The sequence below is a fragment of the Anabrus simplex genome, chromosome 1 (assembly GCF_040414725.1).
Source record: "Anabrus simplex isolate iqAnaSimp1 chromosome 1, ASM4041472v1, whole genome shotgun sequence".
In the NCBI taxonomy this organism is placed as follows: domain Eukaryota; kingdom Metazoa; phylum Arthropoda; class Insecta; order Orthoptera; family Tettigoniidae; genus Anabrus; species Anabrus simplex.
The window spans coordinates 78,632,903-78,655,456 of NC_090265.1; positions in this window are offsets into that span (position 1 = coordinate 78,632,903).

Sequence of the window (22,554 nt, forward strand, 5' to 3'; positions counted from 1 at the left end):
CTCATGGAATGTGCCCGACGGTTATCTTCACTGATCTTCCTCACCTCATAGTAGGGCAGTGAACCATTAGAGGCCTGTATGGCAGGTGTGACTGTTAGAGTTTTATTTCTCATACCTGCTACATCCCTTTGTGAGATTAATAGCCTTCGGCCTTATTTTTTGTATGAATATTGGTTCCTATATATCGTGGCCCTGCATTTACAGATGCATTCGGAACACATCATTTTAGTTTCTCAACTTGTACAGCAGCCCAGATATATTCCAGTTGAATTTCGTATTTACCCTAAAATATTTTCCTGAAAACATTTCAAGGTTATTTACGGTCTCTGATCATGGAAGTCAAAGGTTTATATTTTAGTTTATCTATAGGAATCTATTTCTTGAGAAAAGTTAATGCAGTCACACGCAATTTCCAAATTTGAAAATACATGATGATCGTATGTAGTCAATAAACATACTCTTTGATTTTAATTGGTAGCAGACGAGTAGCGATCGTAACTGTTGATGTAACTAAAGATTGCCATGATACTCAAGAGTTTGTTCGTAAGAAAACTTATGGGCATTCTTAGATGCTCATCCCATTGGATTACTTATTTGTTTTACTAATTGGCTTAGTGGAGTGTAATTGTGCAGAAAAATCTTTTGGAGGTATGATTTATGTATACTGAGTTATGTATGTTTAACTCATAGCTCAAACTCAACCCAGGTTATTTTGTAGTTGGTATAATGATAATAATAACTTTTTACAATCTGCTTTACGTCACACTGACACAGGTAGGTCTCATGGCGACGATCTGATAGGAAAGGCCTAGTAGTGTGAAGGAAATGGCCGTGGCCTTAATTAAGATACAGCCCCAGCATTTGCCTGGTGCGAAAATGGGAAACCACGAAAACAATCTTCAGGGCTGCAAAAAGTGGGGTTCTAACCCACTATCTCCGAATGCAAGCACGCAGCTGCGTGCACCTAACCGCACGGCCAATTCGCCTGGTAGCAATAATAATAATTAATGGTAAGAAATTCAAGATTCAAGTACCTCGTAGAAGTCATAGTGGATCAGAGAAGGAGGGCAACCAAATGATAATTAGGAAAGTGAGTACTGTATTACAGCTGACAAGAATGATTTCGGTACGCTTTCCTAAGTAGACCTGAGAACTTTAAGAGTACTATGATAAGTTCTAGGACAGCAAAATTTAAGGCACCACAACTCATTATTTAAACCTCTACACAACGGAGTACTTGAACATGACCAGAATTCAAAAACTGCATGAAACAGAATGGAGAAATAAGGAAAAAAGAAATAAGAAAGGAAAATCATCCACAAAACACTAGGGGTCGAATAGATCGAAGAACAATATACTGTATAAAGATTGAGAAACCAAGAAGTGGTTTGCAGTCGGATAGAGAACACTACATTTGTGAAAAAAAAGAAGACCAGTGTTCTACGGACACCTAGAGAGAATGTATTCCAACGGATAAATTAAATACATCTTCGACTTCTCTGTGCAAAGACACTAAAAGGGCTTGAAATGTTTTCATGAACATCTTATTCGGTACACAGCAGAGAGAGGATAGCACCAGCCAAAAGAGGAATCTGCGAAATACAAAATTCAACTTGAATATCTCTGGGCATAGCGATTCAATTATTCAAATCCAAAATTGCACCAGTTCTAACATACGGCATCGCTGTCTGCTCATAACGTATGCTGAGTTCAATTATAGAGCGTGACTTATTAAGGGCACTCAGATACGAAGATCCAGAGAGAGATTAAAATATTTTCTTACCAGCAAAAGGCATTTTTCTTGAGATATAAACCAGCATAACAAACAAACAAACAAACAAACGAATAAATAAACAAAAAAGAAACAAAGCAACCCGTGGCAGTACAGCACGTTATGCGCCTTACCTGCCAAGACGGCTGCTGCTCAGCCTGCGGATTTTGGTTGCACGTGGTCAGCGCAGTGAATCCTAGACATATTGCTTGAATTTCGTGACCAGGCCGTTGCCTCTCATATCGGACAGGTCCTCAGTTTGTCTCAAATGCCTGAATGAACCCCACTCTAGCCCTTAGTACACAATTAAAATACATAGACTGGGCGGGAATCGAACCAGGTGCCCCAGAGATATAGGTAGGCATTCAGCTCCTAAATTTCGCGGCTGTCGGAAATGAGTATCTTACAGTCATTTAATTCATACCTTGGCGTGAATTAATTTCTGTAGGATAAAAACTCATCAAATACGTCACTTCCGATATCAGTGCTGTACAAAATTTGACTCTAAATTCTTATTCCCTTGCCCGTAATACAGTGGAGTATAGGTTTACCCACACAATCTCAGGGTATTGCAACGTTTACCATATCCGCAACTGTGTACTTTGCGTCAAGTTTGTTTTAGCGGAGAGAAAGCTATGCGCAATTCGAAACTAACATGGAGACTGCAACTTTATTGAGTGAACATAAATTGATTCAGGCTAGAAGTAGAATCGTCCATTACTGTGGTTTCAATGTCATGTTGAAGTAAATCCCTCTGTTTCAAACATTGTGTTACGAGTTTGACAATCACTATCATTGCTCTATAAAGTTACTTTAATGGACTATACAGCGTTCCTATTATTACGTGATGAACTAACAAGCAATCGTGCTGCTCGGTGACTACCGAGTTTGCCATTGCTTCTAGTCACTTGCGTGATGATGATAATGATGACGACAGTTGTTTTAAGGGGCCTAACATCTAGATCATCGTCTCAGTCACCTAAGTGCCAGATACCGTTTTAATGTATTTCATGTCATACAGCACTTGAACGACAATTTTTGTTCTTAAGTGCTTTATAGGTTCGTCTCTGTGGTGTAGTGGTTAGTGTTATTAGCTGCCACCCATGGAGGTCCGGGTTCGATTCCAGGCTTTGCCACAAAATTTTAAAAGTGGTACGAGGGCTGAAACGGGGTTCACTCAACCTCGGGAGGTCAACTGATAGAGGTGGGTTCGATTCCCACCTCAGCCATCCTGGTAGTGGTTTTCCTTGGTTTCCCAATTCTCCTCCAGGCAAATGGTGGGATGGTAGCTAACTTAAGGCCTTTCCTCTTCCTTGTCTATCCCTCGCAATCTTCCCATCCCCCCCCCCCTCACAAGGCCCCTGTTCAATATAGCACGTGAGGCTGCCTGGGTGAGGTACTGGTCATCTTCCCCAGTTGTATCTCCCGACCCAGAGTCTGAAGCTCCAGGACACTGCTCTTGAGGCGGTAGAGGTGGGATCCCTTGCTGAGTCCGAGGGAAAAACCAACCCTGGAGGGTGAATAGATTAAGAAAGAGTTCTTGCCAGTAGATTTACTTGAAGATGAATGGAATGCAAAAGATGAAAGGAATTAACCTTTTGCAGCAAACTTCTAGCACTCTGCTGTCTGTTAAGAACAATTATGGTTGAATGAGTTGATGGCAGTAGTGAATAAATTATTATTAGGCCTATTCCCCTTTGAATGAATGGTCAGGAGTTGATTCGTTTTATTCAGAGGATGCCGGGTTTGATTCCCGGTCCAGTGGGAGATTTTAATCGGATATTATTTTTTCTGGTTTGGAGAATGGCTGTTTGTGTTTGTCTCAATACTCTTCCGTTCATATTCACACAACACACCACACTACACTACCAAACACCACAGAAACACGCAATAGTGATTACATCCCTCCATATAGGGTGCATCCTGCTGTAAAAGAGATCATGGTGAACCCTGAAGTACTGGCTTGGCAGAGTGGTACGTTAACACTCGCGTCGGATCTGTTTGACCCATAGTTGTAAATATGAAGTGTAACATGAGGAAAGTTATTCATTCATATACATAATATGAAGCCCTGAACGTTTTCTGAATGATCGCCGTAGTGGCCTTCTGTTCAAAGGGCCCTGGGTTCGATTCTTCGTTGGGCAATGTTAACTTCGTATGGTTAATTCCTTTTGATTGGGGACTGGATGTTTGTGTCCGTTTTATACACACACTACACACTATTCTACCGACTATTATAGAACGCTTTGTATTATAATGACGTGTGGCCTCCGGAGCGGCCTGCTGCAGGTATTATGAATTGACACCCATGGGCGACCTGCCACATGAGAGAGTTTGGCAACACATACGATAAAACGTGATGTTGAAGGTGGCCCGAGCTGGAGGAAATAACCAATGAAGGTCAAAATCTACGACCCAGCCGAGAATCGAACCCAGGAGCTCTTGGACTAAATACCAGCATGCTAACCAGTTAAACCACGGAGCATACACTTACACATAAAATAATTTGTTTAGCCGTTCACTAATTTTCTATTCATTTCTACGTATGCCTTCTCATAACGCACACACCTGCGTCGGGTCAAATCTCGTAACGCCGGGCCGAGTGGCTCAGACGGTTGAGGCGCTGGCCTTCTGACCCTCACTTGGTAGGTTCGATCCTGGCTCAGTCCGTCGGTATTTGAAGGTGCTCAAATACGTCAGCCTCGTGTCGGTAGAATTACTGGCTCGTAAAGAACTCCTACGGGAATAAATTTCGGCACCTCGTTTTCTCAGGAAACCGTAAAAGTAGTTCGTGGGACGTAAAGCTAATAGCGTTATTGTCAAGAATAATCCCTACTGCACTATGATAAATAACTCAACAGCAGATGAAATCAAGAAGTAAGTATAAATAACCACCTAATCGATACTTTATTAATGCCTCAGGCAAAATTGAATAAAATTAAAACTTACAGGACATGTTTCGACCACTTAGTGGTCCTCTTCAGCTGTATAAATAAAGAACTGAAAAGAAAAACATTGACAATAAGCACAAATAAACGTTCTTTGGAGATTCCTTTGATAAAAATGGAGGTCATCAGAATAGGTCATCTTGCCTCTCGTTCTTGTTTGGAAAAGATGTTTATTCTGCGCTGTCTAGAGGGTCTGTCTTTGAGCGCGACCTGGTGAAGTAACGATGTGATACAGTTTGACAATCATGGAAAGCTCTGGAGAGAATGGAAGTAGAGTTTTATCGTCATCTAAAATAACATGTGAGGGAGGAGGGAGATTGGGCTGTGCTTCTGCGATGTCGTGTTTGATTATATCTCTTGTTCGTCTAGTCTGTTTCATGTCTACCCATTCTAAGTATTTGCTAATATTCTCATATAAGATGTTTTTATGCTCGTTGTTTTCGTTGAGATTCTCTTCACCGTTTTCCAATTTATCAAGAACGATGTGGATGTTTTCCAGGTTGTTCATAAGATTACCTTTATTAATCATACAGATAATTTGAAGGTCCTGTTTTATATTGGTGAATTTGTGGTTGGACTCTTTCATATGGGATCCAATGGCAGAGAATATTTTGTATCTTTCAGCATTGACGTGTTCTTGATATCTAATTGAGAAGTTCCTTCCAGATTGTCCCACATAAGTTTTTTTACATTGAGCACAAGTCAGCTTATAAACACCCGATTCCTGGAATTCGTCATCTTTAAGTTTATTAGCTTTATTACGTGGGACAATCTGGAAGGAACTTCTCAATTAGATATCAAGAACACGTCAATGCTGAAAGATACAAAAGATTCTCTGCCATGGGATCCCATATGAAAGAGTCCAACCACAAATTCACCAATATAAAACAGGACCTTCAAATTATCTGTATGATTAATAAAGGTAATCTTATGAACAACCTGGAGAACATCCACATCGTTCTTGATAAATTGGAAAACGGTGAAGAGAATCTCAACGAAAACAACGAGCATAAAAACATCTTATATGAGAATATTAGCAAATACTTAGAATGGGTAGACATGAAACAGACTAGACGAACAAGAGATATAATCAAACACGACATCGCAGAAGCACAGCCCAATCTCCCTCCTCCCTCACATGTTATTTTAGATGACGATAAAACTCTACTTCCCTTCTCTCCAGAGCTTTCCATGATTGTCAAACTGTATCACATCGTTACTTCACCAGGTCGCGCTCAAAGACAGACCCTCTAGACAGCGCAGAATAAACATCTTTTCCAAACAAGAACGAGAGGCAAGATGACCTATTCTGATGACCTCCATTTTTATCAAAGGAGTCTCCAAAGAACGTTTATTTGTGCTTATTGTCAATGTTTTTCTTTTCAGTTCTTTATTTATACAGCTGAAGAGGACCACTAAGTGGTCGAAACATGTCCTGTAAGTTTTAATTTTATTCAATTTTGCCTGAGGCATTAATAAAGTATCGATTAGGTGGTTATTTATACTTACTTCTTGATTAAACATCGATACGGTCATGAAATGGACAACTTGTAAGCAGATGAAATTACATAGTGTTGACGATAATTTATATTATCACATATCAAAGGAAATTCACTCGGGTTTCTGTGACCCGACGCGAGTAATTACGTTTTAGGAAACAAGCGAGTGGCTATTTCATTCACCCCGCCAAATCTTTCATGTTCTTTCTCTGTAGAATTTGGCTTTGTATCCAAGATAGTAGAAAATGCACCTTTAATGAGAAAATATAGGTACAGATCATGGTGATTTATGGCTGCAAATAGTGTACACTCTTTGAACACGTACTCTGCAGATGATGTTACATATAATGTGAAGTTAGAGTTGGAATTCAAGAGGACAAATTGGGGCAGGTATTCGTTTATAGGAAGGGGAGTTAGGGATTGGAATAACTTACCAAGGAAGATGTTCAATAAATTTCCAATTTATTTGAAATCATTTAAGAAAAGGCTAGGAAACAACAGATAGGTAATCTGCCACCTGGGCGACTGCCCTAAATGCAGATCAGCATTGATTGATTGATGGCATAGTTTTACACGCTGTGCCATGTGCATTTTTTTGTTTTTGTTTTTTTCCACGAGGAGGGAACGGGCGTCGGCACTTCACAGCGAAAATGTTAAAAGAGCAGTCACCCCATCATACATCTTATCAATTTTTTTAGAAGGAGGGTTCATTTCCATGCCTTCTTAGGTTCCTCAGAAAAAATTCCCTTTCGTGGCATACCACTATGGTGGAATATATCTTCAAATCGTGGCATTAGAATTTATTTAAAACTTTTTCTATTGTCTAAAGTGCTACATCCACGAACCGTGAAGTAAGTAAGGAGCACATCTTCCCAACTGAACAACAGAACGTTTTGTTAAAGATTTATATTCATTAAACGTTTCAATTGTTTGTGAATAACGGTACTATTTAATTGGAAGTAAGTGGATTTGGGCTAGTATTGTCTAATGTGAAACTTAATGAACGCTTTCCAGTTGTCAGCACAATGCGTTATTGTTTAACCGCTGAAGATTGCACATAAATGAGTTCGGTAGGAACGCTGAAGTCGTAGAGAAGAAGATGAAAGGAACCGAAAATAATTAGTGAAGTATTCTTGTTCTAGTACTGAAAAATTTCAAGTGATTCTCAGTTTTAGCTGGTGTTGCGCTCTATGGCTTGATTACTTCTAGAGCCTGCCTGGTGCTTGGAATAAGGCAGACGCGTGCGAGATCAATAGATAGATATACAGGACACGCAAGTCGTGATCGAATCGGTAGAACTAAGACATTAATCATTTTACGTCATGATCAAAACCTGCTACTAGCATTCAGCTTGTTACAGAAGCTCCGACAGTAATCATGGATAATGCTGACGATATTGTTATTGTGAGATTGTTAGTTATGACAAACAGGTTTCATTAATCAAAGGTAATGTGTGAGGAAGTTTTGGGGCGATTTCTTCGGTAAAAATGAAATTCGTTCCATGTCACAAAAATATATATTATTCAAAATTAATCCTCCATTATTTCGATCTTTACAATGACAGTTATTGTACCTTTCTCAAAAGTTTTGCCTTTGCTGTGCCTTCCAGTATCGCTTAGAATGAATTTGTTACTTTTGTTGACTTGTCTCAGTCAAATCCTTGGCTTTCACAGTATTAAAGTAACTGAGGTTTAAGCGATGCTAGTAATGTCATTCCTTATACAGCCACTACCTGTTATGAATAGTGTAAAAATGTCACTCATGGGGTCGATCGGTGCGTGCATTTCAGTGGGCTTCACAGACTGATATGTAATAAAAGCCGGGCTGAGTGGCTCAGACGGTTGAGGCGCTGGCTTTCTGAGCGCAAGTTGTCAGGTTCGATCCTACTTCAGACCGGTGCTCAAATATGTCAGCCTCGTGTCGGTAGATTTACCGGCATGTAAGATAACTCCTGCGGGACTAAATTCTGACATCTCGGCTTCTCCGAAAACCGGAAAAGTAGTCCGTGGGACGTAAAACTCAATAAGATTATTATTATTTGTAATAAGAACTTATGGCTCAGTGATGAATGCAACGGGAAACTACCTCCTCACTCTTCATTTCCGTAGTGCTCCTCTTCACTGATCCCTAGTGTGAGAATATCAATGGCAGCTCGTGGCAGACCTAGCTTTTATTTACAATTGGCTTTACGTCGCACCGACACAAATAGGTCTCAAAATGACGATGGGATAGGAAAGGACTAGGAGTAGGAAGGAAGCGGCTGTGGCCTTAATTGAGGTATAGCCCCAGCATTTGCCTGGTGTTAAAATGGGAAGCCACGAAAAACTATCTTCAGGGCTGCCGAGAATGGGGGTTCGAACCCAATATCTCCCAGATGCAATCTGACAGCTGCGCACCCCTAACTGCACGGCCATCTCTCCTGGTCGGTAGAGGTGTAGAAGATCCAACCAGCCTTCGGGCTGAATAAACATTGGAATAGGAACGATGGAATAAGAAAGGAGTAGATACTGGAGAGAAAAGACCGAAGCCTTAATTAATGTACAGCCAAAGCACTGCGCTACCAGGAAAAATCATATTTTTCAAAGTATCCTTCTCATTGGCCCTTTTCCAATTACCTGGGGTCTGCACATTGTATGCATTTAGCCGTTTTTTTTACGGTCGGATGCCGTTCTTCACGCCAAACCTATATGGAGGGATGTATTCAGCATTGCCTGTTTCTATGGTGGTTTGTAGTGTGATATGTTGTGTTTAAATGAAGTTACCTATTAAGATGAACACCAACACCCAGCCCCTGTGCTTGAAGAATTAACTATGCGCAGTTCGAATTACTGACCCAGCCGCGAATCGAACCCGGAGACCTCTGAACCGAAGGTCATTGTGCTGGAATTTAAGCCTACTAGTAGGACTGTCAAAATATTGTCCATTTTCTCAAATATCTTCAATGATTTTTAACTTTTTCAATTTTTATTCTCCAAACTACTCCATTTGTAGAAATGTATTAGCATGAGAGTGAAAAAACCCTTTTCGACTGTGTTAAATTTCCTATTTTTTGTCCAAAGAATTCTACAGTGCTCGTAAAAAATAGGAGTTGGCTAGCCAAAGTCCGGTAATATGATGAGTGTGATGAGGAATTTAACTAACCTCGTGTAACGTCCTACATGTGAGCAGGAATTTCTGATCCCCTTTACTGTATTTGCAAAGATAAAAACCACCTTCGTACAGACAACGAAAGCCTTTGAAGAAATAGAAAGTAAAGGCACGACGATGGGAGAGGAAAGGACTAGGAGTTGGAAGGAAACGGCCGTGGCATTAATGAAGGTACAGCCCCAGCATTTGCCTGGTGTGAAAATGGGAAACCACGGGAAAACATCTTCAGGGCTGCCTACAATGGGATTCGAAACCACTATCTCCCGGGAGAGACATCTTTAGGGCTGCCGACAGTGGGGTTCGAACCCACTATCTACCCGAATACAAGCTGATAGCTACGTAACCCAAAGCTCGCAGCCACTCGCATGGTTTACTCGATTTTGACTTCCCCCCTCCTTAGGGTCATGCACATCTTCAGTAGTGGAAATATCGCTTCTAATTGTTTTGGTTTCCTGAGAGGAATCAAAGCCATGTCCTTTCGGACAATTGCACGAACGCCTTTACCACCTCGGCAGTCCCTTGTCTCTGAGCACATGCCACTACAATTATAATGGTAAAGGTTTCGGGATAGATACTGCTCCTCACAAGAAAATAAAAACAAACGCCTCCTGACAATCTCCTGACGCTTCCACTCTAGGTACTACCTTAACAATAAATTCCATACCATCTCGCTTGTCGGCAAGTCTCCTGCTCAATGCTTAGATGAAATCAACCGAAAATGGTCTGTTTGAAGAGATATTGCGTCATTCCAGATCAGTATTTCGATGTTATCTATCCAAATATCTATTACCTCTCCAAATCCAAATTATGCATTTTGCAATGGTATTGCAAAAACCTCAGTCACCGAGGTTATTTATTTATTTATTTATTTATTTATTTATTTATTTATTTATTTATTTATTTATTTATTTATTTATTTATTTATTTCTTTATTTATTTATTTATTTGCTTTGTTTTTCTTGTCTTAGTTAAAACTGTGAAGATTCTCTCACGCTCAAGCAAGTTTAACAATTACAAAATATAGTATTACATACAGCATTTAGGGAATAATAAAATCTTTAAAATAATGTTATATGTACGTACATATGTTCAGTCCTCAGCCCAAAGGCTGTTTGGATCCTCAACAGATCCACCATTAGCTGTCATAGATGGCCTAGGCATAACTGAAGAGGTGTACTAGGGAAATGAATAGTGAGATAATTTCCCGTTGCTTTCCTCACTGAACCAGAAGTTGCTATTACATATCATCTGCCAGGCCTACTGAAATGTTTGCACCAACTGACCCTATAAGCAACATTTTCACACCATTCATAGCAGGGACCGGCTGCATTAAAAATGACTTTACTAGCATCGCTCATACCTCACTTACTTTCAGATTGTCAGAATCAAGGATGAGACTGAGACACGTCGATGAAAGTAACAAAATTGTTCTAGCTCATACCAGAAGGCATCGTGAACTTTAAACTCTAGGTCTCGCTAGCAAATGCATAAAATAATGATCACAACTACAGTGGAACCTCGATATCTCGAATCACCTCGGGAGCTAAATTTAATTTCAAGTTATCGAAATTTAGAGATATAGAGAATACCGTTTTTAAGCATGTATAGCACATAATTGAATCATATGTATCTACGGGATTATACTGAAAACATTATTTTTAACAGTATTTAAAAATGTACAAACACTTATTTACGGCATCACTTTAATTGTAACCCGTATTATAATAACTATTTAGAAGACAGGATACAGTAGCGAAACAAGAAACATACCTCCCTTAACACCTTTGGAAAAAAATATGTTAGTCTCTTCTGTTTGTTACGGTTAATCCTTCCTCCCTTCACGTTGAAACTTCTCGTCAATACCACTCTGCCGAGATTCGTAAATGGAGCTTGTCATCCGCGACTTCGGGGGTTGCTTTCGTATGTGACCGGTAATTAATTCACACCCGAGAAACAGCGAGGCTTCTCCGAATTTCCCTTCAAGGGCTGCAGTACCATGAGGTTTGTTTGGGTTTGGTTCATAGTAACTTATATTTCCCAGGGGTTTGTCCTAGTCTTCACCTGTATTTATTTCTTTATTATTCGAAATTCGGTTACACGAAGCGAACATTTCCTCCGTTGAAGCAAAAAATATTCTGTAACTCGAATTTTGTTCAACATTAACTGTGCAATACGGCATTTGTGGTTGGTGAGGAACAGTTAACACGTAAAGAAAGGTTTACAGTGATGCTTGGAGCTCATATGACGAGAACCGAAAAACAAAATTTCCCATTACCCCCACAAGGCCCCTGTTGATTATAGCAGATAAGGCCGCCTGGGCGAAGTACTGGTCCTCCTCCCCAGCTGTATCCACCCGACCGAAAGTCTCACGCTCCAGGGTACTGCCCTTGAGGCGGTAGAGGTTGGATTCCTCGCTGAATACGAGGGATAAACCAACCCTGGAGGGTTAAAAGGTAAAGAAAGAAAGAACATGCGTCAGTGAAGAGAAGCTTTGTGCGCGGATATCTGAACTACTTCTGCGCGAATGTGTCACTTAGGACCTCGCGGAATCAACATTTGTTGAGCTTTCCTCCTTGCCCAATAATTCTTCATTTTTATCGATTGTTGTAATTTCTGCTCCTCCAACCAAGTACGTCGTGTTGTTCTCTTCCCGTCTTTCTCAAATCCCCTTGTGTGAACTATTTTTCATGATTACGTTTCTATCCTGCAGATTTGGTGATCCTAATTCAGTGAGGTCTTTCTCTACTTGCTTATACCATTTTGATATCATACGTTTCATTTTGCAAAACATTTTTGTGCATTTGATAAGTAAGTCTGCTGCTATTCGTTCTTTCCAAATGGCTTATAAATTGCATTTGTCGCAGGCTCAATGCGTCTGTAAGTTTAGATATTTTAAAATATATTTCTGAGTTGGGTTTGGGGTAATGCATTCCATTTTTAATTCTTGGCCCGAAGATTTTTCTCATGATTTTCTTTTCTTTACATTTGAATTGTTCCTTTAAATTTTTATTATGTAAATTGAGAGTTTCTGAAGCATAAAGAGCTTCACGTTTTATCACTGTTAAGTAATGACGGATTTTACTGCCCCAAGACAAGCATTAAGTTATAAACATTCTATGTGTGTTAAAAAGCAATTTCCATTTTCTGAATTCTTGAAGCTACTTATTTATTTTCATGTCTGTTCATTAATATCTAGGAAAACGTAAGCTGTATTTATCCAGTTATTTATAACAGGTGGTTGGGTGAAGAGGCAAGTGGAATGAGGATAGTCCACATACTATGGCACCATAAATTGGATGCTACAGTCCCTGGAAATGCAGTGTTTCTGGTATGTGCTGCCACATACTAGCACCGCTAACTGGGCTCGAATGGCCGTTCATGAGAATAACTTTCTCCCTCTGCTATGCTGCACGTGTTAACAGTGTATTTTGGGTGTAGTCACTTCAGGTTCCTTCACAGTGGATTCAGCCCACACTCAACAAGATTCTAGTAACAGTATCTGTGTGTTTATCTGACTACCAGAATGCTTAGGTAGGCCTATCATTCTTAAATCTTACTCTTCCCACCATTAGTCTCCCATACCTTGATTTGTAAATGGGTACGGAAGTATGGAATACTCACAGCTCAGCATAGAACGCATTTGTCTCGACACGGATCGAATCTTTATTTGATTTGTGACGAGTTTCAATACACTCACCATGGTAACTCAAACTCCGGGAAGTTTTAGGACTCATACTTTTGGAAGTGATGCAACGCAGTCATCTTGAAGCACTAAATCCAGTGAAATCTCCGAAGTTAAGGAACATTGGGCATGGTTAGCTGTTGAATGGGTAACCCTGTGTTGCTGGCTAGAAGAGCAGGATCTGGCCACTCTTCAGAAGAAAAAAAAGTCCTGTGTAGGATGTCTCCTTATTGGCCCTTAGTGTAGCTGGCTGCACTGACAGGTCACCAACGTCCAGGTTTCGATAAGGCAATTGTTCATGTTTTTAATTAAGAGACCAAGAATGGGATTGATTGTGGTGTTAATTGCTGTTATTAGATAACATGAAACTAGACAACCATTCCTATAATGGGATTCATGATGGTGCGGGAGGTGACGCAGTATAAAATAGGCAACCATCTCCTGTTAACATTAATTAGAAGGGAACAGGAAAACAGGAAGAAGTCGAATCTTTCGAAGAAAGGGATGGATCACGAAAGGCGTGAAAGTCGAAGATTTCTATATTATTATTATTATTATTATTATTATTATTATTATTATTATTATTATTATTATTATTATTATTCAATTTTGGCCTACTTTGGTCCACGGTAAACAATTGACTTTTTGGTTAGTCCTTTTTACTTCTTCCAGAACTTCCTCATCGTCCGCCTCTGTGGTGTAGTGGTTAGTGCGATTAGCTGCCACCTTCAGACACCCGGGTTCGATTCCCGGCTCTGCCACGAAATTTGAAAAGTGGTACGAGGGCTGGAACGGGGTCCATTCAGCCTCGCGAGGTCAACTGAGTTCAGGTGGGTTCGATTCCCACCTCAGCCATCCTGGAAGTGGTTTTCCGTGATTTCCCACTTCTCCTTCAGGCTAATGCCGGGATGTTACCTGACTTAAAGCCATGGACGCTTCCTTCCCCCTTCCTTGTCTATCCCTTCCAATCTTCCCATCCCCCCCCCCCAACGTCCCTGTTCAGCATAGCAGGTGAGGCTGCCTGGGCGAGGTACTGGTCATCCTCCCCAGCTGTATCCCGACCCAGAATCAGAAGCTCCAAGACACGGCCCTTGAGGCGGTAGAGGTGGGATCGACTGACCCTGGAGAGTAAACAAATAAATAATAATAAGAAGAAGAACATCATTTCGCTGTGGATCCTCTTCCTCTCCTCTGACCACATGTTCTTGGACTTTTTTTTCTGGAACCCCTTGAATTTATCCATTTTAGATCGAAACGTATGTCTATTATTATTACGTATTATTATTATTATTATTATTATTATTATTATTATTATATTACTTTGACGTCACGCAATGTACTTACACGGTTTACGGAGACATCAAGATATCTGATTAAAGGCTACCTGATCGAGGCGGTAAAGAATTGCTCGCTTCGCCCGGAAGGACATGGGTTCGAATCCCCATCAATAAGTCGTAAAATTTAAGAAACGAGATTTTCCACTTCCACTCATCCTACACCAAAAATGAGTACCAGGTTAATTCCTGGGAGCAAATTTGGCCGGACGTAGAGCTAACCACTCTACCCCATTAGGTACTGAGGTTACGGATAGGGGAAGCCTTTACCTTGCACCTCTCTAAGGATCTTCATGACCTGTGCGGAGATGACTTTGCTTTGCTTTGCAAGATTCATGATTTTTCTTGTGTGTGTCAATAAATCTATTGACACGAGGTTGTGAGCACTTTCAAAAACCACCGGACTTAGTCGGAATCGTATCCGCTATCTTGAGTTCGAAAGGCCAGTACTCTATCTTCCGAACTACTCAGCCCGGTGAATATTGCTTAGACGCTGCAAAACTAATGTTGTACTTTGAGGGACGAAAGAGAACAAGAAACAGTCAAGGGTGATCCGACAGGCAAGGAAACAAGTAAGGAGACTAGCAGAAACTTCGGTCGGTTGGTCGGTATGCAGGTACAGTCCTCCTCGGGATGTCACGTGACGCTCCCATGGAGGAAGGAGTATCTGATCATCAGTACGTCGTAACGTTAATCGGAGGACAAATAACAATGGGTCCGATCACTGATTAATGAGGGTGTCGTCTAAATAAGCGCAATGCCATGAAAGGCAGCAAGAAGTAGAGAGATAGACCATTTCTCGTGAATCGCTGGGATTCAAAAGGAAAAAGTGGTGACCAAATGACCAACCAAAGTAGGGCACAGAATATAACAGAGAGGAGCCTGTTATAAACAAGGAGAATGGCTATAAGATTCATTTGCGCACCTGATGGACATAGAAGGTAGGTGAGTTTGAATCTCATCATCGCGTCGATCATATTTCGAATATGCTCCAATTTATTTATTTAAATGTTTGAAATTGCTGATGTTATTTCTTTAAACACTTCACTACCCATCGCAGATATGTATGTATGTATGTATGTATATATGTATGTATGTATGTATGTATGTATGTATGTATGTATGTATGTATGTATGTATGTATGTATGTATGTATGTATGTATGTATTGGAACCTTTCCCACCGTCCCCCATGACTCATGGGACCATGTGACAACAAACCAACCCTTTCGGGTCACGAACACATGGGACCATGCTCCACGGATGTCGATAGTCAAGGGACCTTTTCGGCCTGTACCGATTTCTCCTCATTGGGATTGTATATTTAATCCACTCACATGAGAAGTTATCGGCCATACGCCTCAGCTAGGTCAAAGCTACTCTCCCGTTCCTGAGGTCAGAACACGGACTCCTCAGGGCCGAAGACCGTTCGCGGCATAAAGAGGCTATCAAACATAAACTATCTTAAAGGCCTACAGTGAACGGAAGAGGATTCTGGATGCGTGTTTTTCGGTATAGATAGGCACGAAATAGTTTAGAACAATTTACTATTCACTCGGTGAAATATACAAAATCTACATACATTCTTGATAATTATTACACAATTAATATAAGCAATCACTTATTTTAGCAACGGAAAAATCCGTGCTGCCATTGACATCAGCTGTTACCTCCACAATCCACAGACAAAATCTATGTGGACGGCAACGTTAGCTGGTACTGTCTCTAATCCAATAAAATTTTCCTTTTTGACACAGACGTTAATATCCATATCCCTCTCTACCAAAACAGAGAATAACCGAGAGGTTGTTAATATGATCTCACCTTTTCACATACTATCACTTTGAATTGCCTGTGTCCTACATTGCATACATAAATGCTACATTGGTTTGGATGTATGCTACACAGATTGTTTTGTGTATTATCGCGATTGTTGTGTGCGTGCTATCACCCGGTTTACCATAAACCACTGAGTACGACATACACAATAAAATGACCCTACCATATTCACAAAAACAAAATAAGCCATGTTCCCCCAATGCGAGTATTCCATGGGACTGAATCCCGTATTACACATTAAAATGTATTTACACAAAAGAAAAATGTCCGCTTTTGAATGGTCGGCTAACTTAAGAAATCAATAAAGTAAATATTAAAACATGATTAATGCGAACATTCTGACCATATCAGAAATCCATCACTAAATCACGGAAAAGAAAAATAAATGGACTCAAGTTTTCCATATAAAATTAAACACAGACTTGAACAACGAACTATCACTTGCAATCACTACCAGTGGACTTTCACGAAGTCTAGATTTAAATCGACATCGATTACAAGTAAACAAAAACACATCCTGGAAAAGAAATATATGAAACATATGTATCAATAAAGACAATGGCTGTAGTTAATCCGTTGTAACCCGCTGTCTTAGCGAGCTGTTGATCCCTGCTGTGCTCACACGAGGTTTGAACCTGAGACTCTGGTCGTCTCCATCCAGGTCGCTGTAATGCAAAACCCTAACTAAGCTAATCATGTCTCGTATAGTAGTTACTCTCGACATTGTTTTTCGGATCAAGGCTAATGGACAGTGTGTAGTAGTTACATAAAATTTGTGTCTTATTTCACACAGTAGAACGCAACATTCTACCAGAAACGTTTTCTTAACAAGGCGAGTTCTCCTTTATCTCTGGCCATAAATCCTGACCCAAGTTGGATTACTCCATGGCGCCGTATCCTGGAGTCCTGGAGTTCAGAAGTTCCATATCTTGTCTCGCGTAATCCATTTTAGTAGCACACGGATCACTGAAATTAGATTGTAATTTATACAATTTATCGATTTCTTGCTCACGTGTCACCATTCACTCCTACTACTTCTTTGTCTACCCACTGACAGTTACATGGAGATGATTATACCGGCTACTTTCAGCTAGTCTACCTCAATTGCACTGCTAATACGGGCATTCCCAGCATCCGCATGGTTCAGAATTTTCTATCCCTATTCTATTAATAGTTCAGGAACACTTCTCACTGCCTGTTAATCAGTTAATAATCTGACCTGCGCTTTGTTCAGAAACCAGCGTAGATTTATACAGTTCTTTGTCTCTACCCTGCCTATTTCGAATAGGTCTTCGAATACTGTGATTCTGTCCCTCTCACTAATTCATTCTTACGGCTATTGATTGTTAATCTACGAGAGCGTTCTCCTACAGAAGTTCTGCGTACTATCATGTAGTCGTTGCTATACAAAACCCTACTTCATATTTCACGAAGTCTTAGTCTACTTTGCAACCGATATCTTAAGTACATCTCATTACCATAATCTTCTGTTGCCTATCACAAATTATAAGCGAAAACACTGAAAACTTTCACTCCCGCTTTGTTCACATAGTATACAAAGGAGCGGTAAATCCGATCGCGAACCGGCCGTCGTTTCCCGTCGAAAGCTCCTCACCGAATGCTGATGCTCCTTAGGAAGTGCAAAAACTTATAGTGAAGCCGGCGGTAGGGGTGGCTAGCGAGTTCATCCCCCACTCTTATTTCGACTGCTCCTGGATAAACCAGCCTGTCGAAATTAGCAATACGCTAGACTGTGTGACTTGGTTATGCACAAGTGCGCTATGCCATGCGGAGTTGAAAATATTCGGCGGATCCGTAGTAATTAATTAATCAGCTTGGAGGGGAAGTAGGGAGTCCCCGAAGGCATCTGGCTTTACACTAAGCGCCCGTACGCTAACGCAGTTATATAAGTTGTTTACCAACGCCTTTCGCTTGGAGAGTATTTTCTATCAGAACTCCTGACTTTATAATTTAACTAAAATTCAGCACACTGCTCTGACGGATGCAGTTTTGTTAAACAAGCCTTATTTACGCCGAAAATACATTAAATTTGGTCCGATCGCTTTGGCATCGCTGTACGCTGGCATTTGTTTTCCAATATGGAGTCGCTAAATAGTGTTCTTCTGCTGCTTCTTCTATGACGTGTGCCTAGTTCGGGGATTCTTTAAGCCACCCAGTGGGCGTGTGAGGCGCCTCTCTGGCGGGCGTCCTATTGCACAACCTGATGCTACTCCCAACATCCACACAAAGAAAGCTTACTGCCTGCTTCCTTACCAAGCATATCCCTTGAAATAAATATTAATTGTGCCGATACGGTCACAGTATGTATGTATGTATGTATGTTCAGTCTTCAGCCCTAAGGCTGGTTGTATCCTCAACAGCTCCGCCATCAGCTGTCATATGTGACCTAGGCATCACTGAAGAAGCGTACTAGGGAAATGAGGAGTGAGGTAGTTTCCCGTAGCTTCCCTCACCGAGCCAGAAATTGCTATTACATATCAGTCTGCCAAGCCCACTGAAATGCATGCATCAACCGACCCTGTGAGCAACATTTTCGCACCATTCATAGCAGGTACTGGCTGCAGAAGGAATGGCATTACTAGCATTGCTCATACATACCTTAGTCACTTTCATGTTGTCAAATCCAAGGGTAAGACAGAGATAGATCAATGAAAGTAACAAAATTGCTCTAGCCCATACTAGAAGACATAGTGCACTGTAGACACTAGGTCTCGCCAGCAAAGGCAACGCAGATACGTATTGCAGCTTATATTTTAGTGTGGCGTCGGTAGATGCAGAGTGGGTCTTGGCCCGTAAGTGGCCACAGCTGTTCCGTGGTCCAACAGCTCTGCACTCTGACCTGCCACCCGAGCAGAGGAAGGGCTCTACGCCTCTGCATTCGGGAGACGGAACAGCGCTGGACCTCACGGCTGGCCCCAACCTTCGGCTGTCCTGAGAATGGTTTTCCGTGGTTTTCCATTCTCATGCACTAAGGCGAATGCCGGGACAGTTCCTAGTATAGGCCACGGCTGCCAACCCCCTCACCCTCGCCGTGCATCTCCTTCACCGTAACAAATATCCTGGCCTGAGAAACGGCGTTACTGCCTAAGGGACCCGCCTCCCCCATCATGGGAGGAATGAAAATGTTTTAGTAGTAGTAGTTTTTGTTGTTTTTGTTGTTGTTGTTGTTGTTGTTGTTGTTGTTGTAGTGTAGTGTGGTCATTATTAAACGTTCTTGCTTCCACAAGATCTTGAAGGTCGAAGGTCTTGATGGCCATTGCGATGTTCGTTCATTAAATTTACGGTAGCAATAGAAGCGCATATTGCGTGCTACCCACTGAAGGTCAACGTATGTTGTCGTGAATAATTTACTGATGTAGAATACGTCCATCTCATTTAATAGCCGCAGCGAAATAAAATGTCATTCTGTGCCCCAAGGTTTGAAGTGTCTAATAGCCCCCAAATTGGATTTTCGTTTTTTGGGCCAATTTATTGATTAAAATCAGTTTGCATGTATACTCACCTGTAAAAGGCTACTGAATCAGAAGGTACCAAGCACCACTGTATCTAGCAACAGTCTCGGTGTGACGTCACCAGGAGATGAAGTAGTGTTGCCTGCCATCTCAGGTATTAAAATCGCCATGCTGCGCGATTAACAGTTTGTGTAGGCCCTTAATTCTGTACTCCTGTGTTGTAGCTCATAATTAAAAGTATCATTTGATTTATATAAGTAGATTCTACACTACTACAACAGAAATATTCAACTAGTGGACATTCAAGAAAATTATGATGTGAAGAAGATTTTTTTTTTTTGCTATTGGCTTTACGTCGTACCGACACAGATAGGTCTTATGGCGACGATGGGATAGGAAAGGCCTAAGAGTTGGAAGGAAGCGGCCTTGGCCTTAATTAAGGTACAGCCCCAGCATTGGCCTGGTGTGAAAATGGGTAACCACGGAAAACCATCTTCAGGGCTGCCGACAGTGGGATTCGAACCCACTATCTCCCGGATGCAAGGTCAAAGCCGCGCGCCTCTAACCACACGGCCAACTCGCCCGGTGATGTGAAAAAGCTCGAAAAATTTGTCAAGACATGGACAATATATGGCTTCAAGATAATTGAACAGGCATTCAGAAGAACAGAGTGGATTTTCAGAATTCCAGAAAGTCTAAAATCTCCACTGTTGAACGTCAAAAGACGTATCGTTAACGTCTCAAAAATTAAGGTGATTGAACGTTGTGAGGCGAATACTTTTGTTGTTCATCACATGGTAAATGTAACATAAAATCTTTCCAGTCTGTCAAACACATAATTTCAATATACAGTAAATTATAGCACCATTATATTAAAAAATACACACTGTTACACAAAGAATGACATGTTTCGTTCTACGAGAACATCCTCAGATTCTATCAATCACTTAAATATTGCGTATATATGTACATTATTTTTTTACGGTGCGTAAATTTGTGATAATATGGTGATAATATGAACTCTCTATCATAATAAATTCTGTGTAATTGACAAATTTACGCAACGTAGGGCTAAACACTACTGGACATATATAGCCTACGCATGATTTAAGTGATTTGATAGAATCTGAAGATGTTCTTTTAGGACGAAACATGTCATTCTTTGTACAATACTGTGCATTTTTTGAATGTTATAGTGTTATAATTTCTATTGAAATTGTGTGTTTGACAGAGTGGAAAGATCTTATGTTACATTTAACTAAGTCTACACATTAAAATAGGGCTTCCTTCTTAAAAAATCATCACAAAGTCGTATTGTCTGAAATGCTCTGTTCAGACGACAGCCGATTCATAAATTGCCTTGCCGTATTTTGACGATAACTATGCGCCGTGTCTTTTTCTTTGACAACTGCCTTCTGTCTACCAGATGAGTGCGCAGAAGTATAAAGAAAGAATAATAATAATGTTACTGGATTTACGTCCCACTAAGTACTCTCACGTGTTTTGGAGACGCCGAGGTGCCGAAATATAGTCCCGCGGAGTTTTTTACGTGCAATTAAATCTACCGACACGAGGCTGACGTATTTGAGCACCTTCAAATACCACCGGACTGAGTCAGAAGGGGGTCAGAAGGCTAGCGCCTCGACCGTCTCAACACGTCTGTAAAGAAAGCATGGAGGCAGATTATATATTTAAAAATCAGGGAATAATGATGAGTGTGACTTTTATGAGTATAGTGAAGATGAGTTGCATGGAATAAACCTGCAGATATGTTTTATGCCATTGTTATCCGGCCGTCTGATTGACTGAATGGTTTGGTGCTGGCCGTTGGTCCATGGTTCAATTCCCGGCTGTGTTGGGTATTTTAACTTTAATTGGTGAATTCCAATGGCTCGAGTGCTGGGTGTGTATGCCATCTTCGTCACTAGAAATCATCATAGGTAGGACCCCATCCTCATAGACGTGCAGGTCGCCTATACGGCATTAACTCTAAAGACCTGCGCCATTATTATTATTTCTTAATCTGCTTACCCTCCAGGGTTGGTTTTTCCCTCGGACTCAGCGAGGGATCCCACCTCTACCCCCTCAAGTGCAGTGTCCTGGAGCGTTAGACATTGGGTAGGGGATACAACTGGGGAGAATGACCAGTACCTTGCCCAGGCGGCCTCACCTGCTACGCTGAACAGGGGCCTTGGTGGGGGATGAGAAGATTGGAAGGGGTAGGCACGGAAGAGGGAAGGAAGGGGCCGTGGCCTTAAGTTAGGTACCATCCCGACATTTGCCCGGAGGAGAAGTGGGAAACCACGGAAAACCACTTCCAGGTTGGCTGAGGTGGGAATCGAACCCACCTCTACCCAGTTGATCTCCCGAGGCTGAGTGGACCCCGTTTTCGTGGTAGAGCCGGGAATCGAACGCGGATCTCCGGGGGTGGCAGCTAATCACACAAACCACTACACCACAGAGGCGGACTATTATTATTATCATTCTATTGTTATGTTCTGCCAAAAGAGCTAGAGAAAAATATTGTTAATGTTATCTTTACTTGACTGTTCAATATATGTTTTAGCCTATTTCAGCTATTGTCGAATCGAGAAAAATCTGGCATGGGATATGCATAAGATTGAAAAGAACTTAGTGGTGGAAAAAGTTCAGAAATAACATAAAAATGAAAATGGAAAATGAAAATCCACAGCTTGTTTCCAGTCATTCGATCGGGTCTGGAATGGAATGAATGAAGCCTCCGTCTAGCGGCGGGGATAGGAACCGTGCCGGCTGCCGAAGCCTATCGCATTCCTCTGCGACAAGGAATACTGAATGACAGATGAAATGAAATGATATTGGAGAGTGTTGCTGGAATGAATG